Below are 12,644 nucleotides of genomic sequence, written 5' to 3'. Positions count from 1 at the left end.
AATATTTAAATTAATACATCTTGTTCAAACAGTCTAATTGAGATACTGGTGATAAATTATTATCACAAAAACATTACAAGATAGTTTAATTACAAGATATAAATGTCCATCACTTTTATCGGACTTTCAAAGTATCTTAAAGCAATTATCAAGAGTCACAGAATATCTCTCAGTTTCTTCTTTTAAAATCATCAATGCTGGGATAGTATAAAGAAAACTAAAAATAGCAGTTTGGGATTCAACTTGCTCAGTTTGTTCCAATCTCTCTTCAGGTGAGACCATAACTTGCTTTCTAATGGCCAGAAAACATTCTTTATAGGAATTAATTTTGGAAGTGTTTGTACATGAATCTTTTTCTGCATGGTCAGGAAATATTTTCATTTCTCTTGCCATTTCCTTCTATTTTAATGAAATATCACATTTGTTATGTATTTACCATTAGTTGCTTGCAGCTTGGAAAAATCATTTTCTCAGAGGTTTTTTTTTTTTTAAGTTTTTTAATCCTTTTAAACATGAAGTAGCCAAGCACATCTTGTCTGTCTTGTTGGTCATTATCTTTTGTTCATGTTATTAAGAGCACTGTGGAGAGTCCACATTCAAAATTAAATTCATAACTTGTTTTTCCCTAAAAGCCACAGTTTGATTTTTATTTGGAGCATCTCAACATAATTTTTGAAATCTAGTTAAACTGAACAACATTTGCTTTTTTCTGTGTTTTCTTCTCTGACTTCCTTACCAATAAGTTAATGATCTACTTTGAATTCTCCATCTGAAAGTGAAGTCCTATTTTGCATCATTTTTTGTTCATTTATATTACATGTTCAGCCATTCTATTAACAGATTTGGAAACTATTTCCACTAAATTCAAAATTTTTCCATGTTTTCATGCTTTGTATAAACACTAGGGAGAAGTTCATAAAAAAGGGTACAAACTTTCAGCTCTAAAATGAGAAAAGTCTGAGAATCCAACGTAGAACATGGTGACTGTAGTTCATAACATTGCTGTAGAACTGAAAGTTGCTAAGAATAGAATTTAAATGTTTAAATATGTACGTATGTATGTATAATATATATTATATGTACAAATGTGTGAGTTGATGGATGTGTTAACTGGAAGGGAGGGATTCCTTCACAATATATATACATATATCAAATCATCACGATGCAGATTTTAAACATCTCACAATTTTGTTTCTCGTACTTCAGTCAAGCTGAAGAAAATGAGAGCTGCAATGAGCATCACTGTGCTCATATCAGACACATGATATCATCTTTTAATATTCTTTTAAGGACACTGTAACAATGTTGTGTGTATTCTGCTCTAGAATTGCTTCTCTGTAGAAAAATATCAACTGTCACTTATTCTGTCTTTTTTGTTGTTGCTCTAGTATTTGTTAATTTTGTGGGCGTGTGATATTTCATGTTCTTTTACTCAAGGATGTGTGTCCAGTCACAAGTGTCTTCATTGGTCAAAGCCAATTGGTTGGGAAATACGTAACGGTAGCAACAAGATACTTTGAACTTTGAATGTAACAGCTGGTTTGAAAGAATTGGGGTTTAAAGTGAAATATACGAAGCATGGAGGATTTTCAGAGCAGTGAAACCGCTCTGTATGACACAGTGATGATGCACACATGTCGTTACGCATTAGTCCAAGCCCACGGAATGTCGCCACACCGAGCATGAACCCTGACATGAACTGTGGACTCTGGACCAGAATGATGTGTCAGTGGAGGTTCACCCATTAGAACAAGCCTAGCACTCCTGGGGGGACACTGATGATGGGGGACACTGTGCATGTGCGAGGGCAGGGGGGTCTAGGGGAAATCTCTGTACTTTCTGCTCCATTTTACTGTGCACCTGAAGCTGCTCTAAAAAGACTGTCTATAAAAAATGAAATATAAATTTTCTGCTGTTTTATCCGATGGAAAACTGTGACCACTGATGTGAATCAGATTGTGCTTTGCTAGAAGCGTTCGCATTCGTGTCAGGATATGACTGCCATTTTCCAGAATCCCCATCCAATAAACAGAGTCAGGTTCCAGGGGCTATGACTTTCTTCCCCAATTTGCAGATTTTATGAATGCAGTTTTCTTCAACTGCTAACAAGCACACAAGAGTTATATTAGCTGTCTCTGAATTATGAATCTGATATCATTCTCTCTTTCATTTTCATCATTTTGATCAGTGGTTATGGCTTCATTTAATGAGAATTTGACATAGCTGACCAGTTCCAGTTGTGGATTCAAGGAGAAAAGTTCCCTTGCTTATTTTCAGTAAATCTTCTTTAAATAAAGAAATTTCCTGCTTGCAAATTTTATATGGGCCATGCTGTACAGAAGTCTTCTCACTTTCCTGGCTTCCAGTGATTTAAATTTGAAGCGTTAATTTGAAAAACTTCTGTCTCTTCTTGCTTTTTAGTTTTTATCCTATTTTAAGTTCTACCTTGGAATTTTATAGTTTTTCATGATTCAAATTGTAAACATTCTAAACGATCTAACACAGGCATTAACCTTATTTATTACCTGTAAAGGGCCAGATAATAATTATTTTTGGCTTTGTGGCCATACAGTATCTGCAATAATTACTCAGCTATCTGCAAATAGCCAGAGACAGCTCGTAAAAATATAGGCATGAACGTAGCCCAATAAAACTTTAAATAAAACAAACGGCAGATCAGATTTGACCCACAGTTTGCTGACCCATGATCTAAAGGGTTAAAAAACAAAACAACCGTTTTCAAAGTGTAAAAATTTTCCAAATGTAAAACTCCTTTTCATGTTTCCTATTTTTCCTCTGATATAGAATAATATATTAAAGTGAAATGGCAAAATGGACATAATAATCAATATCAAACTTTAAATCGGAAGCTAGAAATAAAACTGAAATTATAGTTTAATTTTTGAAAATATAATTACGTCTTATTAAATACTTTTATCAAAATAAAACGATCACGATCAAACTGTTCAATGCCCACCCAGCTGCCAGGGTAAAGAACCAATGTCATGAGAAAGACAAACACCCGTGTGGTGTCCCTTACGTATGGAATCGAAAAGTGAGAAGTGAATTCATAGAAATAGAGAGGAGAACGGTGGTTGGTAGCGGCTGGAGGCTGAGGGAAATTGGCCGACACTGGTCAAAGGGGAACAGCTTTCAGTGGTTAAGAAACCACATGAGGTGATGGCTGTGTTCATCAGCCTGGCTATAAAAATCATTCCGTAATGTATGCACATATCAAATCATCACGTCGCACACGTTGCGCAATTTTATTCATCCATTACACCTCAGCAAACTGATGTCATGTTTGCCATGTTTCGTCTAGACTTCTCTATACATACGTATTTGCTAGCGCTGTGAATTAGTTACCATTGCAAAATGCTGCTCACTGGGTGCAAAGCTTGTGTCCACCTCCCAAATTTATGATAATCTCCAGGTCCAGGAGTAAGAACACAAGCCGGGCAGTCTGCGCCGGTTGCCATAACAAAACGCGGGCCGGGTGGCTGCAACGATACAAATCTGTTTCTCACAGTTCCGGAGGCTGGCAGTTCCACCTCGGCGTCCGGCAGGGCCCGGTTTCTGGAGAGGACCCTTCCTGGCTGCAGACAGATGCCTCTGGCTGCGGTCCTCACGTGGTCTTTTCTCTGAGCCCTCGCGGAGGGAGAGAGAGCCAGGGCGAGCTCAGTCTGCTGTCTCTTCTTATAAGGACACTGGGCCTGCCTGATCCCGGCTCACCCATAAGGCCTCGTTGAACCTTAATCACCTCCTTCAAGGCACCATCTCCAAAGACAGTCACCTTGCAGGGGACAGGACTGCAGCGTCTGAATTTGGAGGGACACGGTTCAGTCCTTAGCAACAAGGGACAGGGATACAGACACACAGCACTCCTGGGACCCAAATACTTCGTGATTCAAGGAAGTGTTGTATTAATGTTATTGGATAGAAAGGATACGCAAATTAATTTATTTTGCACCACCTACGTATTTTCATCCTATGCTTTCAAAGCTGTGCCTGTCTCTGACATTGGCAGTGATGAAATCCACAAGCCTTCATGGCTTTGGGACAATGGAGTCTTTTGTTTCATGGACACAGAGCAAGAAAAGTGGAAAAGCACTTCCTTGGAACTGAAGGGGTTTTATGATATACAGGGTCCTCTGAAGGGTGAACCAGGTCAGGGGCCCCTTTGGCCTCGTCTGAGGCAACCATTTCTATAAGCATTTCTAAGACACATGGAAAGAGATTAAGCAGCTTGCTTAATCTTTGAAAAACGCCTTGAAAAAACTAGGGCTAGACGACATTTTTAAAACCAAATTTACTATTCATGGCAGAATATCAGGTCCTTATGTCGACCAATAGCAAAGGCACTTGGGCAAGGATGGAGGTTGGAATGGCATTGAGTGGCAGTACCGAGCGCAGATTAAAGTTCAACGAATATATGTTGAAAAATGGCTGGACGAACACTTATACAGCATATAATTTATAAATACCCAAACACTACAGACTGAAAGTCATTTTATAGTCCAATAAACGAAGCGCAGAAAGGTCAATTATGGCCCAATGGGACTTCACAGTTAATTGATTCAATACAAATGTCACGGTAACTACTGTTTGAATACAGTGGTCCTTGGTTACTTTGTCATAGATGTCAAAATTATTAACCCAAGAAATATTCATCTCTTGACATAGGGGATGGAGAAGCCTCTTGAGAGACACTTCACCTTTTCAGATCTAGTAAAAAACTAGGTTTTCAGGGGAAATGGGAGCATTCAGACCAGAGTGTGAAAGCTGGAACACAGCCAGGCTGCGGTCTCTGAGAATTCCATGTACCTTTCCAGGGCTCCCCCCACAGTAGGGCCCACGGTGGCAGCCACGGGGCCCTTGGGAGGGACAGGTGAGGACACGGGTGTTGCCGTGGGAGGCAGCTGACACCAGGAACAACAGAAGCGTTTTTGGATGCCTTGTATTAAGCCTATTTTCCCAGTTGTATAATTTCCTATCACCAATAATAAGAAAGTTGATGATGCACTGATCATGAAATTGTCCTCGATCCCTGATGAGCTCATTTCTTTTTTGGAACTAAATAAAATGTAAATTCACTGGAGGATAAATTCTTCTATTCACTTTACCAATAGCCCCTAAAAAATTTAAAGACTCTCCAGTAAGATACAGCTTTAACGAAATTTTAACGGTTATAAAGGGAATAGGCGATTAAGGAATCACGACAGAAGGGAGGAGTTGCTTTGTGGTCCTAGTGTGGACAGCAATTTTATGGGAAATTATAGCCCTTTGGGAGCTGAGTCATAAAACGCAGCCTTCCAAATCACTGAACACAGATCATCATCGTTTGCAAAAGAGAAAGGAGGAAATCAAGGATCCTGGCAACAATGCATGGCTGTGATTTTTGGATTCTCCATAAGAGCTCACACCAAGACAGGTAACTGCAGCAAATAAAGTTGTAAATGGCTCAAACCGTGATGGGAAGAAACGGGAACTGAAGTATATGTTCCGTATCATGGCTCGTTCTTTAAGTCTGGAGAATTTAGGTCAAATGCAATTAGATCTTCTATTTAATATCAATCTAATTGAATTTGGCCTTATAAATGAAGGCGCTCATTTCTCTAATTGAAAGACTTTGTTTTGCTATATCCGCACAGCCACGGAAGACACACGTGCAGACACTGAGACAAGATAGGAAAACATATGTCTGTCCCATTGACTGGATCTTATTAGACTTTTAAAAGGATAAATACATCTAGACAGATTTAACGTGTGACTTTTTTTTCCAGTGCATTTGAATTTTACGAGTATAATGTGTAGCACTTCGATTACCGTATCCTGGTGGGAAATTCTGAAGCAGGATTTTCTCTTTAAGGAAAAGATTTATAAGATGCTCTCCATCTTTAAATTAAAAGCCGCACAAAGTGTTAACTTTTAAGGTACTCTCAAATTCACCCCTGGAAATAAGTTTGGGATCGAGCTGGTTGAGACTTTTCCATTGTAAAAATGAAACTTAAATAGACTATTGCTTTTGCTGCTCAAACAGTGCCCAGAAAAAAAAAATTTCAAAGATGATTTTTTTTTTTAATTTTGAGGTTGTAGCATCATGCAGTGTAAAAACTCTAGGCTGGCGTAGAAACACTCAGGTTCTAACTGCTACTCTCTCACTAAACGTGTGTCCTTCAGACTTTACCATGTGAGCATCTTCTCCTCAAGGCAAGGAGGTAGTTAAATTGTCAGTGAATTCTCACGTTCTGTGTTGCTTCAGTGACTCAAAGAGGGGCCTCAGGCATGTGAGGGAAGGGAAGTTAAGGGGTCTGACACTGACCTCCCTTCAACCTGATCAGCTTCCGTTTACCTGTCTTATGTACCGGGTCCTCAACTTCCTGTGAAACCTGCCTGGAAAGCAAGTACTGAATCTGACTTGCCTCCCTGAGGAGGGACGATTCTCAAGGCAGGAGGGCTCCCCGCGATGTAAGAAGGGTGCTCAAAAGATGCTGAGCAGTAGAAGCATTTCTTCATTTCTCTTTTGAGTCAAGAAATTGTTATTACTGCCTTCAACGCACCGGGCTCCTCTGGGGCTGGGATAACACAATGAACACACTTGAGTTCCTCTTTCATAACGTTTTTACATTCCAATGCAGCAGACAGACAATAAACAAGTAGGCAAATAAATGTCCACCTTGTCAGACATTGACTGAACACCCAGGTGAATTCAGAAGGAAGGGGATGTTCCTAGAAAAGAGCCGCTGGGCAGACAGTATCCTGGTTTCCACTCCCACCGCCCGGAGCTTCTGTAACTGACCAAGAATGTCACGCACATCCACTCCTAAGTCAAGTCAGATCTTCAGATGGCTCAGCTGACGCTACAAACCCATGTAATCTTTCCTCGTGACTGGAAAGTGCATGTAATACTGACCTTCCGAATGCTAAAACATCTCCAAAGGACAGAACACTTTTCAGCCGCGGAGATGGCTCCTATTCAAATTGAGAAGTGTATAAATAAGAACCTGATCTTATAAACAACCAGCTGTGGATTCCATGTATCTGGGAAATTATTCTGCGTTTTTCTCAAGTATGTATTTTCCTTGGCACGGTGGTTAAGTGCCCCCTAAACACAGCCCTGAAAATAAACATCAGGTGGATTCTGGTGATAAGAAAGTGGAGAGAGGAGATGCTTTCCACGTAGCACCGTGGTGAGCCTGAGGGCGGTCGTGCAGAACCAAAGCCTTACGGGGCTAAGAGACTACAGATGAACACGGTCTATTTTTACTAGCCAGGTACACACAAGAAAGGGAGCTCTGTTACCTCCTGCCTGCAGAAGTCCTCCCTGGCACCTGGGGATGCGTTCTGCATGTCAGGGCATCCCAACGCAGCACTGCCCGTATTCCTCTTGGCCTCAATATAGCAGTTACCTGGAGATTCATGTTTACCCCAGAAGAACATACGGGAACAGAAAGTACAGACCGGCTCCTGTTTTGTTCTGTTCTGTCCTCGAGACCAGCGCAGAGCCTGGACCACAGCAGGAGTGTGACACCTAGCAGCTGTATTTGCCTTGTTTGATGGTCTTTGGCAGGTGACCTCCCCTCTCTGAGTACTGGTTTGCTTAGGGGTAAAATGAAGGTGATTATAATCCTGACTTCAGCGGGTTGTTATGAGGATGGAAGCCCCGTCGCAAACATCATTCACTGATTGGAAGGAATCCGACCCAAAGCAAGCTATTTATGGACGGAGGAGTCACAGGGGATACTGCACGAGCCGTCGGTCCAAGCCACTGCTCTCAAAATAAGCAGGAGGTGAAACCTCACTGCTCGACAGCCCTCCCTGGCATCTCTGTGGTCACTACGCCCTGGACATTATTAGCACTTTTTGAATACGTGTCAACGTATTTATACATTCATTTTCACTACTTCCTGTCCATTTGTATGTAACAAGGCGTCCACACAATTTATTCAGAGTCAGAGAACATCATTTTAGTTTACTCTGTGCTACGCATTTAGGGACTTGGCCACACTTTGTAATGCTGCAATGAACAAAAAAATCTGGTCCCTCTTCTACTGAGTTTATTAAACTGCTTTGCTCCAGAGCATCGACATTTGCTATTTACCTATTTAACGTGCCAGCTCTGCTCCCGGCTAATTCATGTCCTCTATCCTGAGATGTTAGTCAGTAAAGTAAACATATTATTAGAAGCAATTTATAATATCTATATAGATTAAATGTGTCATTAAGAAATCATTCCTCTGCTTCAACTCCTTATGGAAATCAAGAATCACAACATTCCATCCATACCATAATTTTGAAGACATGATTCCAAAACACACGCACATACCCTTTGGAAAGAGCAAGTATCCGTGAAGTTCCAGCAGGCACATAAAATCCCTTTTTAAGCAAAAAGAAAAAAAATTATTCAGAAATAACCCCTGAGGTGCCAGCAGAATTCAGGGAAGTAATACTATTAAGAGGAGAATGGCACAAGCTGAGTGTTATAACTGTACTTACACATGATACCAAAGCAGCCCCCCGGAGAAAGGAAACACCATTTTTTTTAAGTCATACTCTTCAGAGATGTATTATTTAATAAGTAAAGGCAACATCTTTCTTTTGAATCTTTTAGATGGAGAAGAGAAGAAAGCTCATCAGGTAGAATTTAAATGTATTGCCCTGAATAAAGGTATCTGAATCTTGCCAAACCCCCAAATGAGTTTAACATAAAAATTGAAGTTCTTTGAACAATAACTTGCATAATTAGAACTTGTACTGGCTTGAAGCCATTTTTAGAAGCTTACTATTCAAGTGATTTTTTTTTTAAGTTCAGCCTTTTGTTTGGGGTTTTAAATTTATTTTTCTTTTCTTTTATTTTGGTGGGGGAGGTAATTAGGTTTATTTCTTTATTTTTAGAGGAGGCACTGGGGATTGAACCCAGGACCTCCTGCATGCTAAGCATATGATCTACCACTTGAGCTACATCCTCCCCGCCTCAAGTGATTTTTTTTTAAATCTTCAATGAAAACTACTATCCCACAATGCCCAGAGTATATTTAAATGTGGAGTAAATTCTCTGCTGCCAGGAAGACATTAAAAGCAGTTTCGTTGGAAATATGTGGATAATGCCTGCACCCTTTCAAATAGACAAGGCGAGTTTGCTACCCAAGTCACAAGTCCATCCTTAGTGAGATCATAATCCTAAATCTTTGCTCTCAGTGAGTTCTTGGGAAATTCAAGGGTCTACTTAATTTGACACAAAGTAAAACGTCACCATTTACTGTCAGTGATCGCAACATGGGCACCCAACAGTGGCATGCTGCACACGTCGCTTCTTGAATTGCTGCCAGCTAACGTGCATTTTGTGACATATGAACATCACCAGGGAAACTCAGAATCCTTCAGCCACTTACGTCCCACGTTAATGCTCCCCAGAGGTTTTATTAAAGGCGCCAGCGTTGCTCCCCATTAGGAGTTGTCATGCGATATTTTATTTTGATATTTTACTTCATTGATTTTCATCACAGTTTCCTACCTCGGTTCCAGACACTATGACTGCATTCATAAACTTGCATGTAATATGCATGTGAAATCATATTTCCTCCTTGGACATGTTAGCAAAATTCCATCTGTCCGCTCCTTTTTAAACTGTTAAGTTTTCCACATTGAGAGAAGAATTGGGTTACAATTACCTACTTCGACTTTTCATCAAAATAGCGTTTTTAGTTGTATATAATACTGTTCCATATTGTCCCTCGCCTGAGGAGTTTAAAACAGTTCACACACCCAGATACTTCTACAATAAACCTAAAGGCATAGTAAAAGTCTTTTAAAGTTGAAAGGAATTCTTAGAGATTTTTCTAACCTAATCCCTTCATTTTTCAGATAAGAAAGCTCAGCTAACAAAGATTAGAGAAGTAGGATGGGTGAGAACGGGAAATCTAGGGCCAGACGGCCTGGGTTCCAGGCCGCTCCCTCCACAGCCTCGCTGTGTGATGTTGGGAACTTAGTTCACCTCTCTGGGCTTTTGTTTCTGTGTTGTAAAATTATGATATTAATATCCGCTCTAAAAGGTTTCCATGAGAATTAAGTGAGCTAACACATTCATTACCATGAAGAACAGTTCTAGCCCATTTCTACAATTTCCATGAAGAGAGAATTTCCTCAAATATCCCCGACCATGACTTTGGAAGAGGAGCTAGAGCAGGGTAGCCCAGATCTTTTCTGTCCCTGTGTCCTGGGATCAGCTGCCCACAGAACACACAGCTGCTGCTCCATTCTGCTCATCTTAGGTTGCCCTTCAACAGAAAATCTCACAGCCGACCAGCGTGACCATAGACTGGATGCAGAAATCTGTCTACGTCCAGGGTTCAGTGTTTGAAGCCTGCTGCTGACATCGTCTGACAACGGTTTCATTTGTCCTAAAGGGGATATTCGGTTCTTCCTGTGACCAGTTTTGTTTTCTCTCTCATTTGGTTCAGAACTCTAGCAAGAAAACAGACCCACAAAGCACTCAGATGACAGAGTTCTAGACGAAGTGAACACACAATTAACATTAGTGTTACCACCGTTGCTCAAAAACACCTTCACATCGCTGTCAAAATTAATATTCAGCTCAGATTGCTTAGTTACAATGCTGAATTTTAGTATGGTCGGTTTACAGTGTAGTGTTAGTTTCCGGTGCACAGGCATGTGATTCAGTTATACACATATATGTATATATATTCTTTTTCATTATAGGCTATTACAAGCTATTGAATATAGTCCCCTGTGCTCTGCAGTAGGACCTTGTTGTTTATCTAAGAGTACTTGTTTCCAATTTCTTTTTTCCCTCTTATAGGTGAATATTTTGAAGTTAGAAAAGTGACACAAACTATATTAAACAGAAATTCGATGTGCATAGTAATGGCCAAGTATTCGATGAGAGCTAAAAACTGCACATTTTTGCTCTCTGAACATCTAAATCTCAATTGCATCGATCTGTTTACTGGAATTTTCAGACTGTTGACCACTATCATATGTTCAGAGCATGCACTGCATTGGTCTGAAGGACAGAGGCAATTGATAAGGTGACAGTAAGAGGAATCAAACAACATCCAAGGGGTGGGGGGTGGAGCTCAGTGGTAGAGCACATGCTTAGCATGCACGAGGTCTGGAGTTCAATCCCCAGTGCCTCCATTTAAATAAATAAAAACCTAGTTACCTCCCCACTCCCCCTAAAAAAAATACATCCAAATACAGTTAATCATTTTAGACGTAAGCATTCGATTCAGCCACTTGGAAAACACTGCCATCCATAATATTTGGCATGAAGTTTACGGTAACACCGGGATTCAAGTCCTCATACCACTACCCATGAGCAGTATGGCATTTATTTAATATTTCGAGATCCTTATCCTTCCTGGAAGGTGACGATAAAGTTCTATCTCATAGAGTCATTGTGGGAATCAAGTGAGACATTTCAGTTGTGTATTGGGAGGTTAGGGACGGGTATGAAAGCATCTCATAAACTGTAAAGTGCTAAAGAGCCGGTGTTTCGTATACATTTTTAATTTGTATCTAAGGTATGTGGAACTAGGTGCATCATAGTTCTTAATTCATAGCACACATTCAGCCTTGGTCCAGACTTGGCCCACCATTATTTAGGATAGATTATTTAGTTGGCATTTTTGATAACTTAATAAGCACTCACGAGAGGAGGGTATAGCTCAGTGGTAGAGGGCGTGCTCAGCATTCATGAGGTCCTGGGTTCAATCTCCAGCATCTCCATTAAAAAATAAATAAATAAACCTAATTACCTCCACCTCTAAAAATAATAAAAATTTAAAAAATAATAATCAGTACTCATGAAATCAACCCTCACAACATAAGCCAGCACCCTGGTAACAACTCACCCCCGGCCACACTGTCCCCTCTCCCACCCCCTGCTTCCCCACTGAATCCTGCGCTCATCACTCCCTTGGTTTATTTTTAAACAGTCTGATCAAGTGAGTGCTGCTTTCCCAAAAGAGTCTGTGAGTTTCCAGAACGTACTCTATGATTTCGACTTCTTTTGCAGCCATCATATTGCACTTTAAATCAGAAATCTAAGACCCGAGTCTGCCCTCGGCCAAGGGCGCTCTCAAATGTCATGAGAGCTACAGGCCTGACAAAAGGGTTCAAAATAACTTATCAGAAATAACTCACATAACTCCGGGATATACAGAGTCTGTGACTCATACCTCATTTCAATTATGAGCCCTCAGGAGCACATAATCAAAAATCTTTCAGGTCCTGAATCTCACTCCCGATAACTCAGCCACGTAAGTCTTCGCTGAAGCAGAAATGCCCCTCACCCCTCGCAAAAATATGTTTCTGTCCCAACACAGCAAAAACTTAAAATGCCTTAGCAATATTTTAAACCTATTTCAGGATTCTAGAATGTTTGCCATGGATGCAGCTGCCCCTCGGGAGTTCTGTGGCCAAGGTGACCGCTTCTCCATCTTGAATCCAGGTTTGACAGTCTCCTGTGATGTCCTCCAGTTAGGGGGTGATACATGCAGGTTTCAGACAAACCCAGTCTTCAGTAAAACAGCAAGGAAAAACAGCACAAAACTCTGACAGCTCTGTATTCCTAGCAAAAACTTGGGATTCCACATAATTTAAATGATGTGCTTAATTATCTA

The 12,644-nt window shown here is 40.5% G+C and overlaps 1 long non-coding RNA gene across 1 annotated transcript; it reads right to left on the bottom strand.

The window, feature by feature from the left end:
* Window positions 1–11,506: 11,506 nt before the first annotated feature.
* On the bottom strand, window positions 11,507–12,347 carry LOC140690660 (uncharacterized). The gene is made up of 2 exons (XR_012065930.1): window positions 12,201–12,347; window positions 11,507–11,743 (listed from the first exon to the last, which is right to left on the bottom strand). It is a non-coding gene; the product is annotated as an uncharacterized lncRNA (long non-coding RNA).
* Between the last annotated feature and the right edge of the window lie 297 nt (window positions 12,348–12,644).

The sequence above is a fragment of the Vicugna pacos genome, chromosome 31 (assembly GCF_048564905.1).
Source record: "Vicugna pacos chromosome 31, VicPac4, whole genome shotgun sequence".
NCBI classification, from domain to species: Eukaryota; Metazoa; Chordata; class Mammalia; order Artiodactyla; family Camelidae; genus Vicugna; species Vicugna pacos.
The sequence above is the reverse complement of the archived record's forward strand: the minus strand, read 5'-3'. Positions and strand labels throughout refer to the sequence as shown.